This window comes from Lampetra fluviatilis, chromosome 1 (assembly GCF_964198595.1).
Source record: "Lampetra fluviatilis chromosome 1, kcLamFluv1.1, whole genome shotgun sequence".
Lineage (NCBI taxonomy): Eukaryota > Metazoa > Chordata > Hyperoartia > Petromyzontiformes > Petromyzontidae > Lampetra > Lampetra fluviatilis.
In genome coordinates, this window is record NC_136275.1 from 13,739,882 (window position 1) to 13,755,466 (window position 15,585).

The following is a 15,585-nucleotide window of genomic DNA, read 5'->3' on the forward strand; positions in this document are numbered from 1 at the left end:
CGATTCACTCCATCCAACCGCCCAGCTGATTCGATTCTTTTTTTTTACACATGGAGTTGTGATTTTGTTACAATGATGGATTTTTAAAATTTATTTTGGACTTGTTTGTGTTGTGCGATGTGTGTTATTGGTCTCATTTCTACTGCTTGTTCGTTTGCCTAAATTACACATGAATATATCATTTCCACATACAGCATTCGATGTATGCGTCGTGAGCGTAGGATTATTTTTATGAATCAGTGGGTTGACGTGCTGTTACGCGCCTCCTAACAGCCACAATGCCATCTGACCGATCCACTGGGTTACGTAAAAGTCCTAGGATGTGCCTGCACCCTGGGCAGTTTCATTTAGCCATGACACTGCATTAAAAAGGCATCGTTACTGTGTACATCTCAAGGGGGTGGTGGCAGTCTTAAAATATTAAACTCTGCCTTAGATGCCAGTTATTGTTACGTGAAGCATGCTTCAAACTTCCCTAAAATGGTCTACGCTGTAGCTTTTTAAATGTACCGTAAAATATAGTCCCCGCATTTACTGACAAACATGAATTATACAGATCCTGCAAACATGTTCGTACATTTGGTGCAAACGCAGCCAACTTGTCGTTAACTATTTGTCCTCGTTTTTATGCATTTCATATTTATAGAAATGGTCCTCATTTTCCCTCCCTGATGGCTGACGCCAATAATACATTAACAGGGACAATGAGAAAAGTGTGGGATACAAAACAAGAGGAGGCAAAACGCAAAGTGACAATGGGGATGAAGATCGTGATCACACGTGGTGGACACAGTAGCAGTGTCAAGATTTCAATGATTCACCTAAATAATTAATTATTTTGCGTCTTTTTTTTTCTCTCTCAATTGTATATTTATTAGTCTGCTGCTGTCTTAGCATAAACAAACAGGCATATCCCTCCCCATATTGACTTTTTCAAAAAGAGTAAAATGTCCTATTCTCACACCCACACCATTCAATGCCTGCACCATCCATGCGTGCCGTGCGAGTATTGTTTCTCATTTGCGTTTGCTTCTATTTGTAAGAGTTGTTGATTCCATTGAACCGAGGTTATTACGTTAGTTTAGGTGTGTCTAACATTAGCACATTTTTTAAACCTTTAATTTTCTCACGAATCGTTATTGAATGAAAGGTATTTTCACGTGCACGACTCGACGGGTGTTTCATGAGCGCAATTACGCGCCTAGCGAACGGAATGTATTCAACGGACAAGTGTTAGCTAAGAGTATTTATAGCATTCGTGGAAAGCATTCGCAGAAAGCTGGCGCAGTGGTGGGGGGTGGCGACATGGCAGCCAGTGGTCAGGGGGGTTTAGCACATCCATGGTTAGTACTTACGAAGGGCTGTGAACAGGCGGCCCAGCACGTGCGGGCCCTCTGGCCTTGCCCTGCAGCCTCTTTCTGGGAGCATCATGCCAATGCCGTGCAAGATGCTTGGGGGTTGGGGGACAGGGTTGCGGGGGGAAGCGAGGGCAGCAGGGAGGGAGCGAATGAAGGATTGGGAGCATTGAAGGGGCAATATAGGTGGGGGAGGGCAGGAAAGGGAAATGCAGGCAGATTAAGATAGGCGAGCATGCAACACACACAGCCATGCAGCGGGTTCGAATTAACCATTTGGTGAGCATCTGCATGTGTACACACGTATACACGTACTGCCCTTTTTGGAAATCCACTGCTGGATGAGGGCCTTCCCAGGCCATGCAGGTCGCGGGTGCTATTTGACCGTATTTCGACATGCTGGGTCAGTGTGGATTTGTGAATAATCTACATGTAATAATTGGTTCTTTACCCTTCTATCTGGCAACAAAACTGACACCTTTTTACAAGGAGTCATGTTTGCATAGACCGCAATACCTGCAGTCATAATACAAACAAAAGAACATAACTCTGATAATGTGCACTGTCCTTTTGTTTGTATTATGACTGCAGGTATTGCGGTCTATGCAAACATGACTCCTTGTAAAAAGGTGTCAGTTTTGTTGCCAGATAGAAGGGTAAAGAACCAATTATCATATTTTTACTGGCAAATGAGGTTCCCATAGAGTAGAATCTACATGTAATGAGCGACTTCCGCGACACGTCGTGTAGAGGGTACCCTCTTCTTTATTCACATTCGGGCACACCACAGGCCAACCTTATCCTCTTCCTTCTCCGAGTACACACGTACAGTAGATATTAACATCACTACAGGCTACATGTGGTCGATCCCACAGCGTGGTTCTGTCCGCCCACTCCCAGCCTCGCTACTGGTTGATGGCGTGCCGGCGAGGGTGGTGGGACTTCGCAGGAGATCTGCTACATGGCCGAACGACGAAGAGAGATGACGGCGAGCAGCGACGTAGCCTGGACCCAAGGCTCCGCACACCGACCACGAGTCCTCCTCCTGCCTCCGCTTATATTTCCGCAGGCACGGCTAGGTTCCGCCTCCGGCCACGCCCTCTCGTGGAACCTTCTAGCCAGTTCCCGGAGTATCTCAGCCAGCCCCGCCCTTTACCTTTGGCCCAGATACCGCTCCCTTTGGGATTGGATGATGTTTATAGTGGTGCCTGTACCCGTGCTTCCCTTTTCCAACCAGTAGATGTCACTATGTCATTACATATGTATGGATGTACGAGCGTAGAAGTGCAATACAATGGATTTTGTTGCACTGCCCACAATGTAGGCCCGCAGCCCATAGAAACCAGTTATGCATGGTGATCACCCATACATGCACTAACTAGGCTCCTTTCAGCTTAGCTTCGGAGATCTGATTAGATCGGAAGTATTCTGAGTGATTGGGTCATAACACCCTTCTACGTGCCCTCTATAATAAGGGAGCGTTTCTTGGAGATGTTTAAAAGTCTTCCATTTGGCTAAGTGCTTTGGCTTATTCTGACTTACATGTTTTATTTACTTTTGTTTCATTTATATCAATAATAATACAACATTCAGTATTACATAAAAAATGAGTGGAGTAGTGGCAGAGTAGTTTTTTGTGTGATGCATCCGATGCCTTAAGTTCGATTACTGGCCACGACCAACAGTAGCGACTGATATTTAAACTGGTGCTGAGCCACGCCTTCACCAACCCGTACTTGACACTGTGTTGGTAGGCCTTCATCCAGCAGTGGAATAACAAAAGGGTTTAACTTATTATTACAATAACTGTTAGCATCAGTCATGTGTTAACATGAAAGTGCACAGAAATTGCGAGTTGAACGGTTCTTGCAACCTACACGTGTACCATACAAGGGTGCCTAAGCGGTCGAGCGAGCGGCTCGTTAACGAAAGGTCGTAAGGTCAAATCCTGATTGGGGGTTGACTGAGCCTATCATCTATGTTGGTTCGATACAATGAGTACCACTTTGTGAGGAGGTCAATACTTGTCTTATGGATAAATGCACCTCTGCCATAGGATTTGGAAATTTCTACCACTGGCTCAGGGATGTAAACAGAAGATTAGCACCAATTCAATGCTCATTTGAGCAGGAAATTACTGTCACTTTAACACGCATACTATCAACAATTTCAATTCAGCATCATTGCATACACATATTTCCACCGGGGATTATAAAGTGTTTGTGGTTGGGACATCACAACAGCCGAGAAGCCATGCAAGCGGAGATACTTGTGTAGGGGTGTTAGAGAGAGAGCCCGTTATGCATGGCAGCCTATGGTAAACAAACACAGTAGGCGGGGCTACATGTGTGCACGAGCAGGTGCCCTCTGCGACGTCCGCGCCAGACACCCTGGGGGGTCGATTCGGTCATTATGATCCCCCGGGGCCCCACCCCTCAGGGAGGGGTTGGGTATAAAAGGGGAATGTATCGAGGGGCTCGAGAGTGTTGTGTTAGCTAAGAAGAGGAGACGGAAGACGTCCTAGATAGAGCCCTGGTCTCCCCCTGGCACGCCGTCCTTATCAGGACCGCGCAGGCTCGAGCCAGTGGCGTGGTACCAGAGCCAGAGCCAGTGCTGGTCTGGACTCTGGGTACCGGGCCCGACTGACCAGTGTCGGGCCAAGATAGCCTCCCCTAGCCCATTAGAGGAGGACTCAGAGGCAGGCTAGGGTTAGCCTAGAGGTGTGTCCTCAGATAGACGGGTGAGGGGGCCGATACCCCCTCAGTGTGTATGTCACAACGTGTGGTGTTGAATAAACAAGTGTGCCTCCAACTCCGGTGTGAACGAGTCATAAGCGTTACTACATCTGGCGTCAGAAGTGAAACAAAGTACGAACATGGATACACGCCGGACGACGGGGTACCAGAGGCAGAAGACACCACTGCAGTCGGAGGGCCCGAGACGGCTGAAGATGCCATCGACCAGCCGGGGCTGGGCGCATCCACGCCACAGCAGCTGGAGGAAGGGGAGCCGTCGATGGAGGGGCTGAGGGAGGCGCACGCGAAGCTGACCGAGCTGCTGTACGCCGCAGCCGCCATGCTCGACACCATCACGCAGCTGGGGGCTGCGGGACCGCCACAGGGCAACGGCAGCCGACGATCACAGCGCCTTCCCGCCATTTCCACGGAGCAACATTTTGAAACTCCCGCCATCGCCGCAGCTGCTGTTGAGGGCGTGGCCGCTCTAAGCATCGCGTCCAACGGCGGGAGTACAGTACCTGCCGCGTCACCACCAACGGGCGGAACGTCACCACGGGTGCGACCGGCGATGCCATCGCTGGTTCGTGCCGACGCTGACTTGAGTGAGGCGGACGAGGGAGTGCGTTCTTCCTCTGCAGCCGCTGCCTTACATCAGCGGCTACCTCCACTCAAGGAATTTGTGGGCGAGGATGGCGACTGGGGCGGCTTCCAGCGGCGCTTCCTCGCTCACCAGGAGATGGCACAGTGGACAGACGCCGAGGCTCTCCGAGCACTGCCAGCACTCCTCGACAGCGACGCCCTCGCCACTCTAACATCGGCTTCGAAGGAGAGGCGCTCCACGCTGCAGAAGGCGATGCAGGTGCTGTCGGCGGTATATGGTCCACCATCGGACTGTCGCCAACTCTTTTACGATCGCCAGCGAGGGACGAAGGAGTCGCCCCTGGCGTACCGCACAAGCCTCCTGGCACTGGCGAAGGAGGCCTTTCCACGAATGGATGACGAGGGTGTCGACGCCATGGTGACAGAGAAGATACTTTTGCTGGCGGACGACTTAGACATCGTCATTGTCGCACAGGACGATGCAGAGATGTGCTCCCTCCAAGCGGCCCGTCTTCTCCACGCAAACCTGTCCTCTCAACGACGGAAGGCCAGCAAGGCGGCGAGCGGGCGTGCCGTCGCTGCAGCCACCCTCCCGGCGGAAGAGGTTTGCGCCATCGACCATCAACGGCAGCATGGAGCGGGAGTACGGGAGGACCGGGCCGGTTCAAGCCGTCTACAACATCCATCGTCGTCACCAGCGCTTCCACGCTGTTACAACTGCGGCATCCGGGGCCACGTCGCCTCGGGGTGCCGCTCTCCTGGGCAGCGCAGGACGACACCTCAACGGGACGCTGGCCCTCGTCACAAGCTCCACCATCATAATCCGGCGAGTCGCGGCACCCCTCATGCTTGGCCCACGCACACGCCCGTCACACACTCAAACACCGCAGCGAAGGGGGGGCCAATATCGCGTACCATGGCACCAACACGCACCGCTCTGGGTACTCAGATTGAACCCAGCCAGTGGTCCGTGTTGGCCCATCGGGTTGTAGCCGCGTCGTCAGGGTCGTCGGCCGTTGTGGGCCACATCGATGGGGTCGAGGTGCGCATCCTGGTCGATACAGGAGCATCGGCGACCATTATTTCGGAGTTGATTTATAACATTCTCCCTGCCCAAAGCCGTCCTTTGATGCCTGTTAACGTGCCATTCTTTGCTGCTAACGGGGGTTCACTTGGCATCATCGGACAAATTCGTGCCCAAATTTGTGTCGGGGATATTAAATTGTCTGGGCCGATTTTTGTTTCCTCCTCGCTGGCGGTTCCGTGCCTGCTGGGGACGGACTTCCTGGCCAAAATGCCGATTAGGATATTAATCGACCAGGGATGCATTGAGCTCCCATCGGGCCGACGCATGGCGTTTCTGCCATCCCCCGCTACGAGCCGGACGGCGTTCGCGACGGTGCCGGCGTTCGTAGATAGAACGGTGCGCGTTCCTCCGGGGGCGCAAATGTTGATTCCCTTGAAACTTCGGCGGCCCTTCGCTAAGGGCATTGGGGCTCAAGGGGTTCTGTTGGGACCGTCTAGGGCCGGGGTCAGTGGACCTGATTTACTCCCGGCCCAGACCATAGTGAGAGGGGAAGGAGAACCCTTCATCGCGGTCCTCAATGTGGGCTCGCAGACGGTGGTGGTCCCACAGGGGACCGTGCTTGCTCACGCAACGCCGGTGCCCTGTGAGGAACCCGTCGCGAGTCATGTCGGCGCTGTCCCTGCACCGCGACCACATTCGGACAGCGATGAAGGGTGGCTCGAGGCGCTTTGTGCGGGATCGACGGACCTGTCAAATTTAGAGCGTCAACGTCTTAAGACACTACTAAGGGAATTTTCCGACGTTTTCAGTCGGGATAAATACGATTTGGGCTGCACTAATCTGCTGCGTCACCATATTGATACGGGTGACAGCGCGCCAATACGCCAGAATCCTTTTCGGTTGAGTCCCGCCGAAAAGGACCATGTCAAATCGGCTGTTGATGACATGCTAGCCGCCGACATCATTTCTCCCTCCAACAGCCCTTGGGGAGCGCCGATCGTCCTGGTTAAGAAGCAGGACGGTTCGTTGCGGTTTTGCGTTGACTTTCGGCGCCTTAACAAAATTACGGTTGCCGACGCATACCCGCTCCCACGGATGGACGAATCGCTTGACGCCTTGGCGGGAGCGCGATTCTTCTCCACATTGGACTTACTTTCGGGATTCTGGCAGCTTCCTCTGGACGATGATTCAAAGCCTAAAACTGCTTTCCGTACTCCGCACGGCCTGTTTCAATTCAACCGGTTGCCGATGGGCTTACACTCAGCGCCGGCAACTTTCCAGCGGTTGATGGAATTAGTTTTGGCTGGATTGCAATGGGAGTCGTGCCTGATTTATTTGGATGACGTTATTGTCTTTGGCAAAACTTTTGATGAACATCTCCAGAGGTTGCGGGCGGTTTTCCTAAAGATGCGGGCTGCTAATTTGAAATTTAAGCCCCAAAAATGCCATTTGTTACGCGAGTCGGTGCGTTATTTGGGGCACATCGTGGGACGCTCAGGTATTTCTACCGATCCCGCCAAAACGCAGTGTGTAAGCTCCTGGCCGACTCCCACCTCAGTGGGAGAGGTTAGGAGTTTTATTGGGTTTGCGTCGTATTATAGACGCTTCGTCGCTAATTTTGCGACTATAGCAAAACCCCTACACGCTTTAACATCAAAAGGGGTTCGGTTCTGCTGGGGTCAGGAGGAGGAAGCTGCTTTTTGCTCCCTTCGGGACGCTTTGGTAAACGCTCCTCCCCTGATTTACCCTGATTTTTCAAAACCATTCTTGCTCGACACCGATGCGAGCAACACGGGTATTGGGGGCGTGCTCTCCCAGGTGGTTGACGGCGTGGAACGTGTGGTTGCGTACGGCAGTCGGGTGTTGTCTCCAGCGGAGCAACGATATTGTGTCACCCGTAGGGAACTGTTGGCAATTGTCCATTTCATCCAACAGTATCGCCCATATCTGTACGGTCGGCATTTCACCGTCCGCACAGATCATGCGGCACTGCAGTACGCCCTGAGGGTTCAACAGCCATCGGGACAATTGTCCCGATGGTTGGAGGTCCTCCAGGATTACGATTTCCAAACCACATACCGTAAGGGCGTTCGCCACACCAACGCGGACGCTCTGTCGCGCTTGCCAACCACCTCCGAGTGTGCATGCCTCCTGGGGTCTGGACGTTGCAGACCTCCAGGGGACACATCGGTTCCTGTCTTGGCGGCCGCCAACGACGACGATACAGTAGTTACTAATTCGATCGAACAACAGGGCAAAGATTCCCTGTTGGGGTTGCCCGTCATTGACTGGGGGCGCCTCCAGATGGAGGATGTGTCCCTCCTCGGGTGGCGACGTCGCGTTGGCGGTGCGGCGGGGGGAAAAAGAGGTGGTTCCGACGCATGGGAAATGTGCCAAGGCCTGCTGATGCATTGGGACGGGAAGTCGCGTCGACATCGGCTGGTGGTCCCTACTGGGTTGCGGGGCAGGGTGGTATGGGCCGCTCATGAGCGCCTCCTACACCTGGGGACCCAAAAGACTCTCGCCTTGCTGCAACTTGATTTTTATTGGCCTGGCATGACGAGGGATGTTGGGGATTTGTTGGGATCATGCCCTCGATGTGCACAACGCAAACCGCCGGCACGGGAGTCTAACCCGCCCTTGCAATCGATCAAAGTGTCCAGGATAAACGAGCTGGTCGCTCTGGACATTTTGGGACCATTCCCCGCCACCCCCAGGGGGAATAGATATTTGTTGACTGGTGTCGAGTATTTTACACGCTGGCCTATGGCCTGGCCTCTGGCCAACCAGTCGGCAGCAGCCATCGTGGAGGCCTTTGTTCAGGGTTATGTCCTGGACAAAGGTGCTCCGGAGAGGCTGCTGACCGACCAGGGCAGAAATTTTTCCGGTAAACTACTCAGACAAGTCTGTGATCTCCTGGGCACAAAGAAAATTCGGACCTCCCCATATCACCCACAAACTGACGGGATGGTCGAACGGTTGCATCGCACCATCACGTCCATGTTATCACAACAAGTTTCGGACTCGCAAACGGATTGGGACCTACAAATTCAGGGGGTCTTGGCGGCGTACCGGATGGCACCCCATGCAGCTACGGGGTTTTCTCCCTTTTACCTCATGTACGGCCGAGAACCAGACCCGCCTGTTCGTGCCCAGTTGCAGATCCCCGTGCCGCAGGGAAAAACTAATCTGGCTGACCACGTTAAATTTAATCTGGACAAATTGACCGAGGCACGGGATGCTGCAATGCAAAACTCTGACCTCCGTCAGAAGGCGAATGAGCGCCTCAGATTGAGTCGAGCGCACATGCTGCAGTGGAAGCCGGGGGACAAGGCATGGCTGCACTGCCCCCAGGTGCCACTGGCAACCTCCTCTAAACTGGTGCGGCCGTGGCGGGGCCCTGTGGAAGTGGTGGAGGTGTTACGACCGCAGTGCGTGCGCATCAAGTGGGGGAAGCGGCGATGGTTCGTGCACCCCTCTAGGTTAAAACCCTTCTCTGCGGTACACAATCACACTTCACACGCGCGTGGCCAAGCATGTGGGGGGTCGGCCGACTCGCTGGGTCCGTCTCCGTCGCTCTCACCTAATGCCTTGCCGGCTGTGCCACCTTCAGGTGCATCAGGAGTGACGGGCTCACGCCCAATCACCCCTCCTGCGGATACCGAGGGTCACGCGGAGTCGGATGAATGCTCACCCCAAGACGGACAATTGCCACCTGATGGTCCGCCACACGCGGTTACCCCGTGTGAGGGGCCCGCTGCAAGGACGCGCGCTAAAATGCGCAAACTGTTGTGAGGCCGGAAAATGTGTACATAGCTGTTGTGTTCATTGGATGTTGTGTGGGTGGTGTGTTCCCCACTCCTCGGATGTACATATGTTGGCTTCACCGTGTGTTGTGTGTGCGTGGTGGGTTCCCTGCTGATTGTATATAGGCTGTTTTTTTTTACGGAATTCGTATTTATTCGGGGGGGGTGCGACGGGTTGTTTTCTCATCTTGCTGTTGCGTTCTTGTTCTGGTTCCTGTTATTGTTCAAAAATAGTGAGGCACACGCGCGGTCAGGGGGTGAAGGCACCTTTATTGTCAAATGTTTGTATGTTGGCAGCCGGGACGGCTGCATGCTATGCGGGGGGGAGTGATGTAGGGGTGTTAGAGAGAGAGCCCGTTATGCATGGCAGCCTATGGTAAACAAACACAGTAGGCGGGGCTACATGTGTGCACGAGCAGGTGCCCTCTGCGACGTCCGCGCCAGACACCCTGGGGGGTCGATTCGGTCATTATGATCCCCCGGGGCCCCACCCCTCAGGGAGGGGTTGGGTATAAAAGGGGAATGTATCGAGGGGCTCGAGAGTGTTGTGTTAGCTAAGAAGAGGAGACGGAAGACGTCCTAGATAGAGCCCTGGTCTCCCCCTGGCACGCCGTCCTTATCAGGACCGCGCAGGCTCGAGCCAGTGGCGTGGTACCAGAGCCAGAGCCAGTGCTGGTCTGGACTCTGGGTACCGGGCCCGACTGACCAGTGTCGGGCCAAGATAGCCTCCCCTAGCCCATTAGAGGAGGACTCAGAGGCAGGCTAGGGTTAGCCTAGAGGTGTGTCCTCAGATAGACGGGTGAGGGGGCCGATACCCCCTCAGTGTGTATGTCACAACGTGTGGTGTTGAATAAACAAGTGTGCCTCCAACTCCGGTGTGAACGAGTCATAAGCGTTACTACACTTGCATGTGTAATGTAGTAACTCGGCGGGAGACGACTTCACGGGTAGCACACTCTTTTATTCACCAACTTCGTTACACAGGTGACTAACACCCACTGTAGTTACTCGGGTGACTAACACCCACTTGGTTACTCGGGTGACTAACACCCACTTGGTTACTCAGGCGACTAACACCCACTTAGTTACTCGGGTGACTAACACCCACTCAGCTACTCGGGTGACCAACACCCACTTAGTTACTCGGGTGACTAACACCCACTTAGCTACTCGGGTGACTAACACCCACTTAGCTACTCGGGTGACTAACACCCACTTAGCTACACGGGTGGCTACCACCAGCCTACCCCACACGGTTCTCCTGGCTACACCAACACGGGCTCTTACGCCCCGTAGCCTCTCGGAACACACCCAGCCGGGGTGTCCCTCTCGACTCTGGGTCCCCCAGTCCCGACCCACATGGGCGTCGGACCACGGGCCCCACAGTCTCGCCTCCGAGCCACACAGTGTCAGCGCGCCTCACCACTCACGCCGCGCCGCCCCGTGATCTCTCACTCCCGGCGCGCGCGTCCACACCACGCCCACAACGCGTGCCCAACCCCGCACCCCGTGCCGCCCCGTGATCCATCACTGTCGGCGCACGTCAACACCACCACTACATCACCCCCTACCACATAGCTCGCAGCCGACCCGGCTGCTATAAAAATATACAACACCCCCTACCCCCCCATGTGTGCCCCGTAACACAACAACAACATAACAACATAACACAACACGAACACCGCCATCCGCAAAAATCAGCAATGCCACCACAACAACAGAACAATATGTACAATCCGGCGAGTGACAACAATAAATGTGTATGCCAAAAAAAATATTTTTTTTCTTTCTTCTGACTCGTGCAGCGTCCCATTCTTCCCGAGCGTCCCTTGAACGGGACATTACCCCGGCAGAGGGGGAACACGGCGGTGAGCCCGGGTTTAAAAATTTTATTTTTTTTTTCTCATGAAAAGTGTTGTGTCCTAGCCCGAGTCCGCCTTGCCGGTCCGTCTTACGGCACCAGACGCGGTTGACCGTCCGGTGGTGCCGGCAGTTCAGGAAGGCACGGGCCAGGCATCGGGGATCCGCGCGTGCCGCGGGGTTCCGGTTCCCGACGGTCAACCGCCGTCAGGCCCGAGACACCTGGGGGTGGGTCAGGTGGAGACACGTGAGGATCAGCCTGCGACACATCCCTCCCCGAGTCGACGGTCACATCACACGCTCGGTCGTTACGGCACAAAACGGGGTCACACGGTGCCGCGTAGGGTTTCAGTCGGGAGGGGTGCACGTACCAACGGCGTTTTTCCCATTTAATCTGTATACTCTGGGGTCGTGCAACTCGCACAATTTCCACCGGTCCCCTCCATGGTCTCAACAATTTGGGGGACGTAGCCAACGGTGCATGTGGATAATGCAGCCAGGCCTTATCGCCTGGTTTCCAATCGTGCGTATGCACCCTCCGTCCATGCAATCTCTCGTTCACGATCTGCCGAGACTGCGAATTCAATCTCGCAGCCTCTCGCGCTTCAGCCAATTTGGCGATATTAAACTTGATGTGGTCTGCCAATTTAGATTTTGCACGTGGCTGGGAAATCCCCAGTTGGACGTCCATGGCCGGATCGGCCTCCCGCCCATACATAAGAAAAAATGGGGAAAACCCCGTCGCCGCATGAGGGGCCATTCGATAGGCCGCGAGCACCCCCGGTACCTGTAAGTCCCAATCAACCTGATCGTCGCAGACCTGTTGGCACAGCATAGACGTAATCGTCCTGTTCAGACGTTCAACCATTCCGTCAGTCTGCGGGTGGTACGGGGAGGTACGCACTTTCTTTGTACCCAACAGGTCGCACACCTCGCGCAACAAAACGCTCGAAAAATTCTTCCCTTGGTCCGTCAGCAAGCGTTCAGGGGCGCCCTTGTCCAAAACATAACCTTGGACAAAGGCGTCCGCCACTGCCGCAGCCGACTGGTTGGCGAGTGGCCATGCCATGGGCCAGCGGGTGAAGTACTCTACGCCAACCAGTAGGAACTTATTTCCCCTAGGTGTAGCGGGAAAGGGCCCCAAGATGTCTAACGCAACCAATTCGTTTGTGCGCGAAACCTGAATGGATTGCAGCGGTGGATTAGCCGCTACTGGTGGCGGCTTCCTTTGGGCGCACCTTACACATCCCTTAAGAATGTTCGCCACGTCGTTGCCCATCCCCGGCCAATAATAGTCTCGCTGGATTAGGGCGAGCGTTTTGTGAAAACCCAGATGCATGAGTCGTTCATGAGCAGCCAGAACGACCCTACCCCGCATAGCAAATGGCACAACGAGCGCGTGACGCCGGGACATGTTGTCCCACTTCATCAAGAGGCCCTGTCTGCACACCCAGGAACCGACCCGCGCTTCCCCCCCCTCGGGAGCGTCAACCTTCCGACGTAGCGTGAGTAGGGAGCTGTCGGCCATTTGGAGACGGCCCCACACGATGAGAGGCAACGCTAACAGCGAGTCCCTCCCCGTGGGAGCGTCGACCCCCGTAGTATCAGTGGCGGTGAGCACAACTTCCGCGGGGACGGCGACAGGGGGTTTACACCGCGCCGATCCCAGCAGACATGCGCATTCCGTGCGCGGCGGCAACCGCGACAAGGCATCCGCGTTCGAGTGGCGCAATCCCTTGCGGTAAATCGTCGTGAATTGGTAGTCCTGAAGGACCTCCAACCATCGGGACAATTGACCGGATGGCTGCGCCACCCGCATAGCGTACTGGAGAGCCGCATGGTCCGTACGAACCGTAAAATGACGGCCGTAAAGATACGGCCTGAATTGCTGTATAAAAAACACAATCGCCAGCAATTCACGACGTGTCACACAGTAGCGTTGTTCCGCAGGGGACAGAACCCTGCTACCGTAGGCGACCACCCGTTCAACCCCCCCGACCACCTGTGAGAGCACTCCCCCGATACCCGTGTTACTGGCATCCGTGTCGAGCAAAAACGGTTGCGTGAAATCGGGGTAACACAAGGGGGGAGCCTGCACCAAGGCGTCACGAAGGGAGCAAAAATCAGCCTCCTCTTCCGGCCCCCAGTGAAACCGCACACCATTCATTAGCAGGTGCCGTCACCTCCCACCCCTCCTCATAAATAATCATGAACGGCTGACGTCACTCCAAATTGGCTACCCCCTGCATCATTGATAATCGTTAACGGATGACGTCACTCCACGAGCAGAAAGGTGGAGAGGAAACTTACATTTGGTTAGGCACAATTGCTTGCACTTTGCCACCATTATAAAGTAATCTTCGCATCGCCTTTAGTAACGTGCCAAAAACGTCCGTGTGTGCCTCTCGCGCATCACGCCACTCCACATGCGGCCCCTTCCCTCATAAATATTCATGTTTCGCTGCATTTCATTACTCAAGCTGAGGAAGTTCGAGCGACTATTGCTGCTTTTGTAACGCCAATTCACCCATCTTTATAGAGAGTTAACCATGACATTAATGCAACGTCACATCGCACTGCATTTCCTGGCTTCGTTTCATTCTTCGCCACGTCTAGCAAGAGATAGGTCAACTTTATACTTTCAAATTTGGCTGAAAGAAACATTTATGCTAAAATCAACATTTTTCAGCTGCTTTGCGGCCATTGACTCCAATTACAATTGTTTGCAACTCCTTCTCAAAGCACTGCACCTAAAGTCTTTGAGTGTCCCTTTAATAGTGGCACAGTGGCATTGCGTCAGCTGTTTTATCACATTGTTGCGTACAAAAATCACTGCCATCACTGGAGTGCTGCAGTCTAATGCTGTCAGGTGTTTTATGCCTTCCTTTTGCGCTACATTAACTCACATTAATACAGTGCTACAGTTACATGCACTACGGTATTTTATGACATTTTTTACCAATATCCCCCCCCCCATTACATTCAGCTAATTAATAATCGTTAACGACTGACGTCATTTCGCAAGGAGCTAACCAGATAATTAATTCCACGCCGCATTTTCTGCCTTCATTTCTTTCTTCGCCACGTCAAACTAAAGCAAGGCCAACTTTACGCTTGCCAATTATGCTAAAAGAAAAATGTATCTGCTGTTTTTCCACCATTGCCTCCTATTCAAATTGTTTGTTACTCCGGCGAGCTACAGCACACCATAAGTAAGTCTCAGAGCACTGCACCTAAAAGTAATTGAATTTGCTTAGGCGCAAAGGACATTTTATAATGCAAATTACCCCTTCTTTATGGAGACATTTCTCGGTGATTTTCCAGATATTGTATCGATTTCCAATTTATGTCAAACACGGCGACCGAAAGCAGAAGAGAATAAAGTATCAGAGCCGTGAATTTGAACAAATTGAAGGTCAGTTAAATACAGTGCTACAGTGACATGAAGTGAGGTGTTTTATGACGCAGTTTTGTGCAAGAATCACTGCCATTAATACAGTACTACAGTGAACTGCAATTAAGTGTTTTATGACTTATTTTTGTGCCAGATTGACTGCCATTAATAAGTGCTACAGTGAAATGCAGTTAGGTGTTTGATGACATACTTAAGTGCAAGATTCACTGCTAATACATTTACACAAGATACAATTATACTCTGATAATTTATTTCGTAAATATTACACCTTCCGTCCTAGGACGGGCAAAGATGCTAGTTATATAGAGGCGTAGATGTGGTGACCACACTTCTGCGCTCTTGCGCAAAGTGGGGGGGGGGGGGGGGGTTATTGAGTCAACGTACATTATGCATGATCTTGTCCTTCCTGTCCATTGTATGTGTAATGTAGTAACTCGGCGGGAGACGACTTCACGGGTAGCACACTCTTTATTTCACCAACTTCGTTCACAGGTGACTAACACCCACTGTAGTATCTCGGGTGACTAACACCCACTTGGTTACTCGGGTGACTAACACCCACTTGGTTACTCGGGTGACTAACACCCACTTAGTTACTCGGGTGACCAACACCCACTCAGCTATTCGGGTGACTAACACCCACTGAGCTGCCCGGGTGACCAACACCCACTTAGCTACTCGGGTGACTAACACCCACTGAGCTACTCGGGTGACCAACACCCACTTAGCTACTCGGGCGACTAACACCCACTGAGCTACTCGGGTGACCAACACCCACTTAGCT

At 53.1% G+C, this 15,585-nt stretch overlaps 1 protein-coding gene across 1 annotated transcript in view; it reads right to left on the reverse strand.

Moving 5' to 3' along the window:
* The window catches only part of LOC144936520 (voltage-gated delayed rectifier potassium channel KCNH8-like), a 62,173-nt gene that overhangs the window by 29,795 nt on the left and 16,793 nt on the right, over window positions 1-15,585 (reverse strand). The window lies entirely within an intron of this gene.